Raw genomic sequence first — 12,817 nt, forward strand, 5'->3', positions numbered from 1 at the left:
TAAGGTCCCAAAGGTGAGACTTATTGGCTATGCCAATGCTTGTTCTCACAAAGCCATGCAAATCAAAATTTGAGTGGCTTTATAAATGCCAAAAAGGAATTAGCATCAACCTGATGCAAAATCTTTGTTAATCTGGGCCCATGTGTACTCAGCACAGGAATCATGCATACCTACCAACTCATCTTCATTTAGTGGGTTTCAACCACATTTTTCACTCGTTTACACTGGAAAACAAAATCCCTCCATAGAGTTTAATGGGGTCAACCTCTTGTCAAACCTGTATCAGCCTCGAAAAAACTGTCCATTCATCCTAATGGGATCAAACTCTCATGCATCTTAATCCACCCTAATGTTAGAGTACACATACTAACAGGCATGATCACGAATGATAATGGAAATCCAGTTCATGATCATTGGGACCACTCGCAAAGGCCACCATCAAAATGCCAGAAACCTTCTCCTGTAAGAGTCAGTCTTTCGTTTGGAATACAGTCACAGGTTTTAAGGATTTCACAGAAAATCCAGTAAGTAAATATACAAAAGTTGTTCATTTCCATGAGTACTGTAACCCTCCAAGAAAGTAGCCATGATGTTAGTTTCTCCCTGGCAGTATTACCTGCGATTCCAAGACCCGCAGGCTAGAGCGAAGGTTAACATGCACTTTGGTTTTACTGCCAAACTCAGATTTTCGGTTGCAATTTTTGCTAGCAATTACATGGTACCATTTTCACATGGAAAAACTGCAGATCTAAGCACTATTTGCAAAGGTCTCAGAATGTCACATGTAACGCCAACACTTGTACGTGCCAAATGTGGCATGTACCGGCCACCCAAGAATAGAAGGCTGCATCATGGATAGAACACCTATAGATTTTCAACAGTTTGTAAACTCACCTCAGTAAATCAAACCCAAGCTCCAGAACTCTCCCAATAAAAATAGGGAATCATCATGTGGAGCTCTGAAGTTTAGTAGAGGCATTGTAGCTCCCAAACAATTAAACCTCCTTGTAGACTCATCCTCAAGTTGAAACCAATCGCTCATCTGGTTGACAATAGAAAGATGTGTGCATCTACATACATGACTCATCATGGGGAACATCGTTTACGATGCGGTTTTTACACCGCAGTGCCTTTACCCCGAAGCTATTACAACGCAAGTCGTTACTACGACTTGCGCTGGATGGCGCTGTGGGATAAGGAATCTTGCAATTTTATATTCCAACACCTTCCCTACTGTTACGGGGACTGGTGTTGGATTATAAAATTATAAGATTCCTAAATCCACGCCCTACAATGCAAGTCGTTGTAATGACTTGCGTTGTAATACTTGCGTGGTAAAGGCATGCGTTGTTACAACATGCGTTGTAACAACGTACATCCCTCATCATTGTCATACTCCCTGTCTGACTCCAAGTGTAAGTGTAGCTACAAGTTCGCAGCAGCGAAACGTTAGTATCACTACCACTCTGAACATAAAGCATAACAACCTGCAGCACATATGGGGCACACTGCAACCAGTGGTGGCTCACCACTTGGGGCGTCAGGGTGATGCCCCTCGCCCATACTGCAAGCTGCCATACTTATAATGTAAAAGTTCCAGTGAAATCCTTTCCCCTGGCCGTGGCACTGTGTTGATATGTCTAGCAGGGTGGTGCCAATCCTGTTGATTGGGACTGCTGCAGGGATGACCAATGGCTGGTGCTATAATCAGTAGGTAACCCCTTAAGTGCTGCGCACGTTCACCGGCCGACGGCACCACTACCTCCGTAGTGCTGCCGTCGGCCGTTGAATGTTCCAACCGCACCTGCGCAATGGAACGTCCAGCAGCTATGAGGTTAAGTGTGCTTGTTAAGTTGGACAGGTCTCTCTCTATGCCCAACCTGGCAATTAGATTTAAAAGCTGTCTAATCTCCACTGTGTTAAGGAGTTGTGGGTAATATGCACTGTCCTCCAGTGTTCCCTGGAGCCTCAGTTCATCTGCATCAACCAATCCTTGCGCTGCTCTCAGGTTGTTTAATAATATAAGTAGACTGAGTAGGGACATCTTAAGAATTTTGGGGGCCCTGGGCCAACCATTATTTTGGGCCACCTGATGAGAACATATCTGATGTTTTCAGATCATGTTAGCCCTCAGCAGCTATGGTCTGATCATCAACAACCCTCTTTGTTGGCTCAAAAAACCTTTAAGGGGACCCCAGTCCTTCTAGGGCCCTCATTCAGTGTGGGCAGCAGGAACACAGCTTCGGCCAGCTTCACCAGCACCATAATGGGGACTCCAGGGCCACAGCCTTGGATCTCGTGACAGCTCGGTTGGCCAACTCACCTGCATTTTGCAGGTTTGTCCTGCACAGGGAAGGCTTTAGTGCTGGTGGCGCCAAGTGTGATCATCCTTTTTGAAGCCTCTCCAGGACCTCCTTTTCCACGATTCCCTCATTACCACCCTTCAACAGTGCCCCTTTCTCACATGCATTTCATTTGTTTAATAGCACTACTCACACGAGTGCTGAGTGTTAGAGCACTTTAAATCACACACATTTTACACAGAAAATGAATCACACATCAGTCCATAGGAGATGAGGATTACAAGGTGTAGGAATTATGTGTCATCCGTACCAAAAACAGTATATTTTAAGGGTGGTTCGTCTGGAGAAGCACAAACTGGGGATTTAAAACTTACCACAGTGATTGGCATTGGCTTTACTAATAAGAATGTATTTCTACCCAAACCAACCCTTTCTAACAACAGTAGGATCATGAAAGATTGGATAAAAAACATAACGTTTAACCTGTACCATGCAGTTTGCATGCAGTTCTTTGCTGACAGTTAATAGGCCAGTGTGCTATATTAGGATTGTAAGGTACGAACTGCAAGTAACAAAAGCATCTCTGTGACAAAAGCAGTAACCCACTGAGCTATCCACATAAAATACAATTCTGTGATCTGCAATGTACACATTTTTTGCAGCTGGCACATTAACGCTCTACAGTTCTTTATGGTGCTTCATAATTACCACTAGACAAAACTCCGGTCTCTTTCCAGCAGGAACATTAATCACCAGAGTTATCTTAACATTTTTGTTGTTGCCATAAAACTACTGGACACACAAGGAATCCATAAGGTTTTTCTAAGGACAGCAAATCCCTCACCCCGAACTCAGTGCTAGGTGCGGCTGTTTTGAGAGGCCCCCCGCGTTTAGGGGAGGAGGGCCTTTTAGTGGCATTCCGTGCGAGAGGAAGCGGCTAGAGAGAGGCTGGGCCAGTGCCCAGGGGAGTGGTCAGCAGGAAATATGAGGAAGGAGGTAGGGCAAGCTCGTAGTGCGTCACTTAGGTGCACAGGCAGCCACCCCCAGGGAAAGGAATAAGACCCCTGAACAAGAGGGAGAAGCCCTCTTTGTCCTCTTGCCTTGGGCGCCGCGGGTCGCCGCCAGGATAGCCAGCATTCAGTCCGCACACAAGAGTGGAGGAGTTTGTATTTGGTTTGGTTGTACATTGACAGTTGCTATGTGCCCTGTCATTGAATATGCCATAGTCTGGCTCATCATCACAAGGGAGAAAAGTACAGAGGACAGCGCTTACCATGGAGGGCGTAAGGAATGTGGCAAGGTGATAACTCCGGGTATAGCCGCAAGTATGTAGAATTGGGTGGATACGGGACAGAAGCGGAGGCTTCCCCCTGGGCGCTCACACACATATAGGTCGGTGCTGGCTATATTGTATGGGGAATTCCCCTTGGGGCACGGAGAGCTGAGCATACTACCTGCACTTCATTGGCAATTTACAGCTGCTTTTAAGCAGTGCATTCTATACTGCAGCGGTTGGCACTTGCTGCGGAGGCATTTTTATCTTAGTACATCGCGTAGCAGCAGGTTTACACTCTCCATAAATAAGCCGCCATTAACAGTCTGGGGAGAGTATTAACATGGTTAGTTGCAGGAGTTGCCTGGTGATCAGGAAGGCAGGGTCGGATCATTCATCTACACTATATTGGGGGCCTTGGCACCAGATCTGGAAGGGGAAGTAGCTACTGGGGGGAGGGTGAGAGCGCCAGTTGGCTCCTCGCTCTGTGGCGGGGTCCCAGGCAAGAAAAATGGTGGGGACTCCTTTTTGGCGGGGACTGGCTCACCCTGGTGGTCCTTGACTCTCCGGCTCTACCCGAGATGCCGGTGCTTGGAAGAAGCAATTTGGTGAAAGGGGGTTGAAAGCTGGTGAGCAAGGAAAGGCGCAAAGCAGTACCAGGCGGCCGGGTCTAGGGCATAGACGACAGGTAGTTGCCTGGAATGGAATGGAAGCAATGGAGATGGGTTGTGGCCTGCTGGTACAACCCACATCCAAGGTGGCTCTGGAGATCCTGTATTGTAAATGCAATTGTAACCTGTGGTGCAAACGAATATTGCACAACCCAATGTATCAATGTGTGTTGGATTGATTTAATAAAGTTGGTCTATTGTTGACAATGCCTCAACAAATAAAGAGTGTTATCTGAGAATAATAAAGACTACGCAGTGAAGACCAGACACTTAGTATGGTGCCTTTTTGTGGTGGGTGGCCAAAAGGGAGGCAAAGGATGGTGGGACGAATCACACGTTATATGCCTACTATGGTCATACTACCTAAAAGCTGACCCTGGTCCTGCAATCAAGACTCCTGTCCTGCTACCCACAGGAAAGCACTCTCTAAGGACAAGAAAATATCACTCTTCCATCCTTTTCGGAGCTGTGAAAGAGATGCCTATTGGCGGTTTAGCAGGGAGGAACTGCACAATTATGGACAGGACTATGATTTTTGTGGCCCGGACAAAAAGGGAATGTCCGAGGCCCCGCTAATTTGCATACAACATGACATCCCAGGAAATGACCTCAGAGGAAGTGCAATAAATTGACTATCAGTCGTCTGGCATTACTGCAATTTTCCTGGTGGAGATGTCCGTAAAACTATTGAAACATAAATAATAACCATCATAAAATAAGTACATATATTTTAAAGTTGTATTATGTGGAAATATATATCATTAGCCACACTGGATGGAATTGTTTGTCCGCGTTCTCTCCAAATCTTATATTTTTTGATCAAGTGTTAACAAGTTGTTTCCAGATTAGGGCATTGTTATGTATGTATGTGGTATTCATATAGCGCGACCTAGCCGAAATCCATCACAGAGCTATACAGGGTCAAAGCCCAAGACACAGTCAACATGTGAAATGGTTTGTGGACGGTTACTGAATTAAGATGTAGTTTTCTTTAAAGAGTTGACTAAATATTCAGATGTTTCCTTTCTTGAACTGAACTTTTGAGGAGTGTGGCACCACCCGATGGGGCAGCTTGAAAGTGCCACTGCGTGGGGCTCGTTTTTTTGTCCCATGAGCCATGACAGATCAAATAAAAACATACCAGACACTGGACCCTTCAAGTTTGCCCATCTGGCAGTACCAGCCTGCCATATGAAGGGCTAGTCCAACAGTGGCTCTTTCCTCAATTCGAGCTGGGTTAGAGCTCTCTGGATGGATACAGGGTATTATTCCAGATACTTGGTACATAGAAGGGGAAGGCCTTTTGTATTGTGCTTTATTTTGCACTTCTTCATCTTCTATCTGAAGGTTTGCTAGTTGCTGGTGTGCAGAGACCCACAGGAGATGGTGAGTGAGTAGGCCGAGGAGCTAGAGGTGTGTATGTGGTATTTCTATACTTCAAACACAACAAAAAGGCAGCACTGTATAGGATCAAAGACAAGCATAAAATCAATGAATGATAGGAGAGATGTTTAGCATGTAGACTGCTAATGCATTATGATGGTCAGTGATGATGGCGTTGTAGTCAGTGTAACTGGTTTGGCACGTGGTGCAGGCTGGCAAGGAGAGCCTGTGGAGTTCCATCATGTAGAGGTGATGTGGGCATATGTTTTCAGGCCATAATGATGTGCGCTACAGCATGGAAGATGCCCTTAAGGGGGTAGTTTAGATCAAAATTCGGAGATGTTTTTCCAGATAGCCCGTGCAAGATAAGGTGTGTAGCACAGAAGGTCTTTGAGCTAGAAATGTATGAAAGGAACACGTTAGTTGAAGACATCTTGACTTCTATTGAAGGCATCACTCAAGCCACTGTAAAAATGCCAGCAATCCAGAATACAATGATATGTAGTATAAGGGTTTATTGGCTTGTGCCCGTGTCAAGGCTTAACACCTCTCTCCAGAGGGCATTTACTTTCGTAAATTAGTGTGATGCAGATTACATTAAAAGTTTTAAGATATTTTTTACATATCTACAAATCCATGATTATTTTGGCAAATATCAATTGAAAGTAGCTCCAAACCTTATTATAGAAGCAGTGAGGAAAAATACATGTATCGGTGTTGTAAATTGGTAAAAATGGGTTAGCGTTAGCAGAAGCCATCTTGCATTTATAAGTTATCTTATCTGCTGTTTAGAAGCCATTTTGTCTTCCTAGCAGCCATCTTGCTGCCATGTGCTCACTATGTGCTTTGTCCTACCTTCCTTTTAGCTGCGCCTGAAGTCTGCCTAGTAACAGGATATATTTAGCCTCCTCCACTTTCACGCATGCTCAGAAATGCCTGGTAGAGTCTGCAGCTGTTACTGATTAGTTTTACATAGGAATGTGTTCACTACGTTCTGAAACTGTTAGCTCCTCCCACTTAGTTGAACAAAGAGAATTTGTATGTCCATTTTAGGTATTCTTTGCGTGCTCACAGGAGTCAGGACTGCCCCTTTCATTTATGCTTACTGTGTAAGTCTGAAATGTATATAAGGCGCCAGCCTTCTGAATTCCTCAGACTGTCTCATTCATTTGCCATGGCTTTTGGGCGACGTAGCCTCACCTCATGTGAGTGTAATAAACTGTCCTTTGATATTTCAGAGTTCTGTGTCAGTCTCTTACTGCTTTATGGACTACGTATCAGTGACACCCCTGAGAGGCAGGATTTTTGAATTACATCAGTTGGCGACCACGAAGGGACTCATCAGAGAGGTGAATATCTGAAGGAGTGATCACCTTGTCAGGAGACAGAAAACTACTGAGCAGCATGGGACTGGTTTCTTCAAAGAAGGTATGCTGTGCACGGCGCTTCTGGTGATTCTTTGTGTCTGCAGCTCGGTGTGTTTCTGTCCTTCCTGATCTTTGATCCTCCCCAGGATGTCACCCCTGACTGAGAACACTTTTGGCGTGAGTATTAAAATGTAACATAAAAAGATAGACTGTTAGATCATTTAGAACTTGGCAGTTAGAATTTGGACAGCTTATGTTTGGTAAAAGTAATTTTGTGGCGCCTGTTCTAGGTTTTGGATGGCTTTGTATGGTAAGGTAGTCTTAGGAACGCTTACTGTGGCATATTTTGTATTTGAGATAGACTTGTCTACTTTGGATTTTGTTTGACCTTTGAAGAATATGATATGAATATGATTTGATATGATTTGATATGATATGTATGTGTTGCAACTCATATAGGCAGGTCATGCGAGGATATTTCCTCAAACTTTTGATAGTAGTGTATATGTTGCACTATTTTTGGCATGCCTGTTGTTGTCTTTGGTTAAGCTCACATGTTAAAATGTGTTGCTTTTGTGAAAGGTACCATAATGTGATTTGAAGTAAATGAGCCGGCTTCCCTTAGAAGGGATACCTAAATAGGTTTAGGTGTGAAAACATATTTCTTCCTTGGTGATTTTGTATCCCCAGGGAATTAAAATATGGACATAATACATATAAGGATCCTTTGTTCTGTGCACTTTTATGAATGGGGAATGCAGAGCGATTTTTGGTGCTCTGCCAGTCAAACCTTGTGAATTGAAACACCATTGCCAAACGTTCCTTGTAAATATGACGTACAACTAGCATTTACAATTGGTTTGGTTTAAGTTCCGTTTGTGGGTTGTCTTTTTGTTTCAGTCCTATGTGTTGATCTGTGGGTTCAATGTGTGTTTAAATGTGTTTTTTTTTCTTCCTGTTAGTGTAACTTCTGTTTGTGAATAGCGTTGGCGCGAATTTATGAAACACATGCCTTAAGCGCTGTATTGTGTGTCCTGCATGTTTGAAATGTTTCTGTTTCTGTGTGAAATGAGCTCAATGCGTGATTGTGAATTTCTTGATGTTTTCAGTCTGTTAAGAAAAATGTTGGATTAATTGATATTAGGTGGAAATTAAATAAGAATGCAATAATTTGCCATGTTACCTGCTAAAATCGCTATATGTTGTTTTTTAATTTATAGACTAAGCAAAGGCACACATGTGCAAAATGTTAAATGCTTAAATTAGATAAAGTTAAAATTTACATTCACTAGGAACATGAAAGGCCTCAAAATTAAATTGTGTGTTCTGTAGGGAAAACACATTTGTAGCCTTTTTTTACTTACATGCATTGTCGTACATGTAAAATGCAAACACTTCAGCTAAAGTGAATTTTTGCTACGTTTAAATGCATCTTGTGGCACACGTTTTTTCTGAAAATGTCTGTTTTCAGTAAGACTGAAAGTTCTGGGTTTCAGCTTTGTGCAGGCCCTTTCCTGCCTTGAGAATGGCAGCTGTTGTTTTGAAAGGCCATAAATGACATTGGAATGTTTATTCAGCCAGAGCCTAGCCGTTAGTTCATCACGGTCTGAATTTAGCATTTCAGAATAAGTGTTTTAGAGGGTTACAAAAGTAAGGTTCATTATTTTGTATCACAGGAAGACATTTCAATTGTGGTTTTCCTCTCTTTTTAAACACAGTAAAAAGAAAAAGGGGTATATTTCTGGTTTTGTTGCTCAATGTCCTTTTAAAATTCCGGCGCGAAAATCTGTCTTGTTTTCAGTGAGGCTTTTGCGCATAGGCTCATACATGACTGCATCTAAACTGATAGGCAAAAGATGCAGTTTGGTTTTTAAATGTGGATTTAGCAATTCAGATTGGGTTTAGAATTTTTTTTAAAAAAAATTATTAATAATGGAAAAATTATTTGAAAGAAATATGTGTTTTTTAAAATCGTTTTTAGATATTCATAAAGCTTAATACTCATACTGTGACCTCCTAAAATTTAAATTTGATTTAAGTAATGTGTGACTGCATAATTAGGACATTTGCATGTTGGGTTTTTACTTGGCGCAGGCGTAACAGCTCATTTTTCTAAGGCATTACATGCCTATGCCTCATGTTCGCTCTTTGCAACATGTAAAGCACATTCTTAGGATGATTAATATGTAATACAATTGTAGGATTTTCATTTTCAAGTGCCCCAAAGTTAAAAGTCGATATTGAGTAAAAATTGACTTTTTAACAGCATTCTTGTCATTTACCATAGTTTTGCAGTGTTTCTGGCTTTCAGAAAATGCATATTTGTGTATAATACAAACTTGTGGGTTGTTATTAGTCAAGGTTGTTCTTCATAGCTCAGTGAACCACTGTGCCCGGTGCAGAGGTTTATGTTTAATATCAGGGTTGGAGGTTCTACCTTTTTGGCAGGGCCCATTTTGTCTTTCATCTTTGTAGAGTTGATAAATAAGTACCATTGCATAGGGTGGTAGCAAACATTTAATATAATGCTGGTATGCTATGTTATTATGTTCTGCAAATTGTTCACAGTAAATGTTTTATAATATAGGACTAAATGAATTTTATCCCTGAAAGAAGTCATTTATATAACATGTGTTTTTCAACAGGGTTGATTTTTGTAGCTTAGAATGAGTGGGGAAGAGTTTCTGGCTTTGTCAGTTTGAGTGAGGGAATAGGAAGAAGGGTCTGAAGGAGCGCACGGGTCGCCTGGCAGGGTTTGACCTTAAGGTCAGGGAGATGGGGGTTTAGGAGTAAGTGAAGACAGATGGAGCAATGACTGCTTGGTATAAGCTTCTCTGACTAGCAGAAAATAAAGCTTGCACATTAGATGGCTTGCGTGAGGCTTTTGCGTCCACATCTGCAGCTCATTATATTAGGGCTTTGTCTCCGAGAAGTGCATTCCTGACTAACCTTGGAGAGAGGAAAGAGGAGGAGGGCCTAAAGGCCCCCAAGGCCCTCAAGGGCCAAGGGTCTCAAAGGGTCTCAAAGGGTCTCAAGGACGGACTGGTGCACGGGACGCAGTGCATGTCTGTGAAAGTACTTTGTTTTTGGACAGTCAATATTAAAGTGGGTTAGCATGTTTTAAAAGAAGGATGGTTGGTTAACAGTTGAGATTTAATATGTTATGTGCAGTGTTAGCAGTATGTTGAAAAGAGATGGGTTTTTATTATGACCTTTTTGACAAGAAATGTTTGTGTGTTTTTTTTCATGATTTTACATTTTTTCCCTTATTAATGGTTCTTGCTGATCCTATGTGTCACAAGCGACACTGTAAGTTTTATTTGCCAGTTTGATAACCAGCAACTGGTGATCACCTGTCAAAAGCGGGGTGTGAGTAAGCGTAATTTTGGTGTAATTTTGATTTTTATTTTGATCCTGACAAATTAAGCAGGCCTGGATTTTGGGTTTTGGGTTGCATGAATGCATGCGCTACTGCTTGATTACATGTGCCATTGTGCTTTGTCTATGCTTTTTGTGCTTACTATACTGCATGTATATTTGATGGCTTGATGATGTTGTTTTGTTTCATGTAGCTGCTTTTTGATATTATTACAAGTTTGCCTGTGTTGTGAAGAGACATGTATGACGGTATGTGTCGCTCTACACCACGTGGTTAATATTTTCGTTGATACTAAATTTCTTCCATAGCTGTCCCCCTTGGAGTCTTTCCATCTATTGGCGAGTTAACACATTCCATATTGTGAAGACTTGGTGGCACTATATTATCTGACAATGATATATGACTGGTTTCAGATATTTCTATTTCCATGTCGGATTGAACCACTTCCACTGCATCAATCCTGGAATCATCCGCCCCCTCTTTCTCAGCCACTACATGTGACATCATTAGTTTGGGAGCTATCTCTAATATAATTGACTGAGAGTTTTTGGGGTTTTGCTCTTGGATCAGATCAGCTGAAGAATTGGTAGTGAGACAGGGCAGGTTCGTATCCGTTATTGTACCCATGTCTTTCTGGGTTGTATCAATTGGCGATGTGTTTCCATCTATGGTTATGTTTGCATTTGCTACAGAGCCAATATTCTCCAGCCCCGAAGACATTTTCTTGCCTCCCTTCTGATGGAAATCTTCGTCAAGGCTAACTCCAGAAAGCCTCAATGCCATATTCTTTACACCCCCTTTAGCTTGTATCCATTTTCTAAGCGGACTGTCATCAACATTGCCTTTAGTCTTTCTTGTATCCATTTTCTAAGCGGACTGTCATCAACATTGCCTTTAGCCAAGTTTGACTACTATGGACACGATAATGCAAACTCTTATCGCTCAAAGACAAGAAAGTCAGCAGCATTTTCTGCAACTAAGAGAAGATAATACCAAAATTCAAGCTTTTATGAGTGAGGTATGCGTAAAGCTTGGGGGAGCCACACAAGAAATTGAAGATCTTAAACAACGCGTCGTGGGAATCGAAGAAGGATCTACTCGCTCGGATGAGCTAATTAAACAACATGTCACACGGATATCCAAACTAGAGACAAAGGTTGAAGACATGGAAAATAGAGCGCGTAGGCAGAACCTTAGGCTGTTTGGGGTACCAGAGGGGGCAGAGGGAGCCGACGTTAGGTCATATGTAGTAAAATTATTTCAAAAAGCGTTTAGTGATCTGTCTGACTGGGATTGGGACTCTCAATTGCAGAGAGTACATAGACTTCCTCTGTTCCAAAAGAACAAAAATAATAAATTTCCGAGACCTATCCTGATATACTTTGGAAATTTCTTGCTAAAACAAGCTGTGTTATTTAAAGCTAAACCCAATAGCCCGGTTCTTATCGACAACATATCTTTTTTTGTACGGTCAGACCTAAGCAAGGAAACAATGGACAGAAGGTGGGAGCTCAGAAAGTTAATTGACTCCTTCAAAGCTATAAACTGTACAGTTTACCTACAAGAGCCTGCTCGGCTTAAGGTGATCAATAATGGGCGACCTTTCTTCTTTACAGATCAAGAAGAGGCGGTCAAGGCTTTAGAAAAATTTACAGCTGAAAGGCAGAAATAAAAGAGACAGCTGGCAAGGCTATGGAGCTTGTATTTAAAATATCAGATTACGCTGGATCATCAGGGGCACAAAAATGGATTGAAATTATTAGTGGAATGATCTAGCTTTATGGTTTCTTGCTATATAATTTTTATTTTGTCACATTTGTTTTGGTCTTTGAAGATTTAACGAATAACTTTGTTTCAAGAAGAGGGTAGAGCCTTTTCCTGTGTTAGCCATCTCACTAGGCTGCCATACCAGCGGCAGCAAGGGATAGAGGGGTACTCCCCCCAAAGGTACTTGGGAGGGAAGGAAAGGTCCGGGGTTGAGGGAGGGAGGGGGAGGGGAAAAATAGGAGAAAAATGTATTGTAAGGAAGAAAGACGTTGTATACAGAAGGTTGAAATGTTACAATAAAGATTTAATGCAGAGGGAAGACAAAGAACTTAGATGTAAGCTATGTCTAAAACAAAATTATTAATTTGGAATGTTGCTGGCCTTAATAGCAAACAAAAGAGGAGATTGGTCCAAGAAGAACTGATAATGTACAAACCTCAATTCGCTCTTTTATCTGAAACTCATATCAGCTATCAAGACAGGAAATTACTCTTACAAATGGGGTATGAGCTTGTGGTCTGCTCAACTTTGGGTGCCTCCATTAGGGGAGTGGCAATACTAAAACAAAAAGGAATAGCGATAGAAATTACAAAAACATCATCGGATACACGGGGGAGGTGGGCGATAGCACAAGTCCAGATTGAACACCAGAAGTTTGTTTTATGCTTGGTTTA

Source organism: Lissotriton vulgaris, chromosome 10, assembly GCF_964263255.1.
Source record: "Lissotriton vulgaris chromosome 10, aLisVul1.2, whole genome shotgun sequence".
In the NCBI taxonomy this organism is placed as follows: domain Eukaryota; kingdom Metazoa; phylum Chordata; class Amphibia; order Caudata; family Salamandridae; genus Lissotriton; species Lissotriton vulgaris.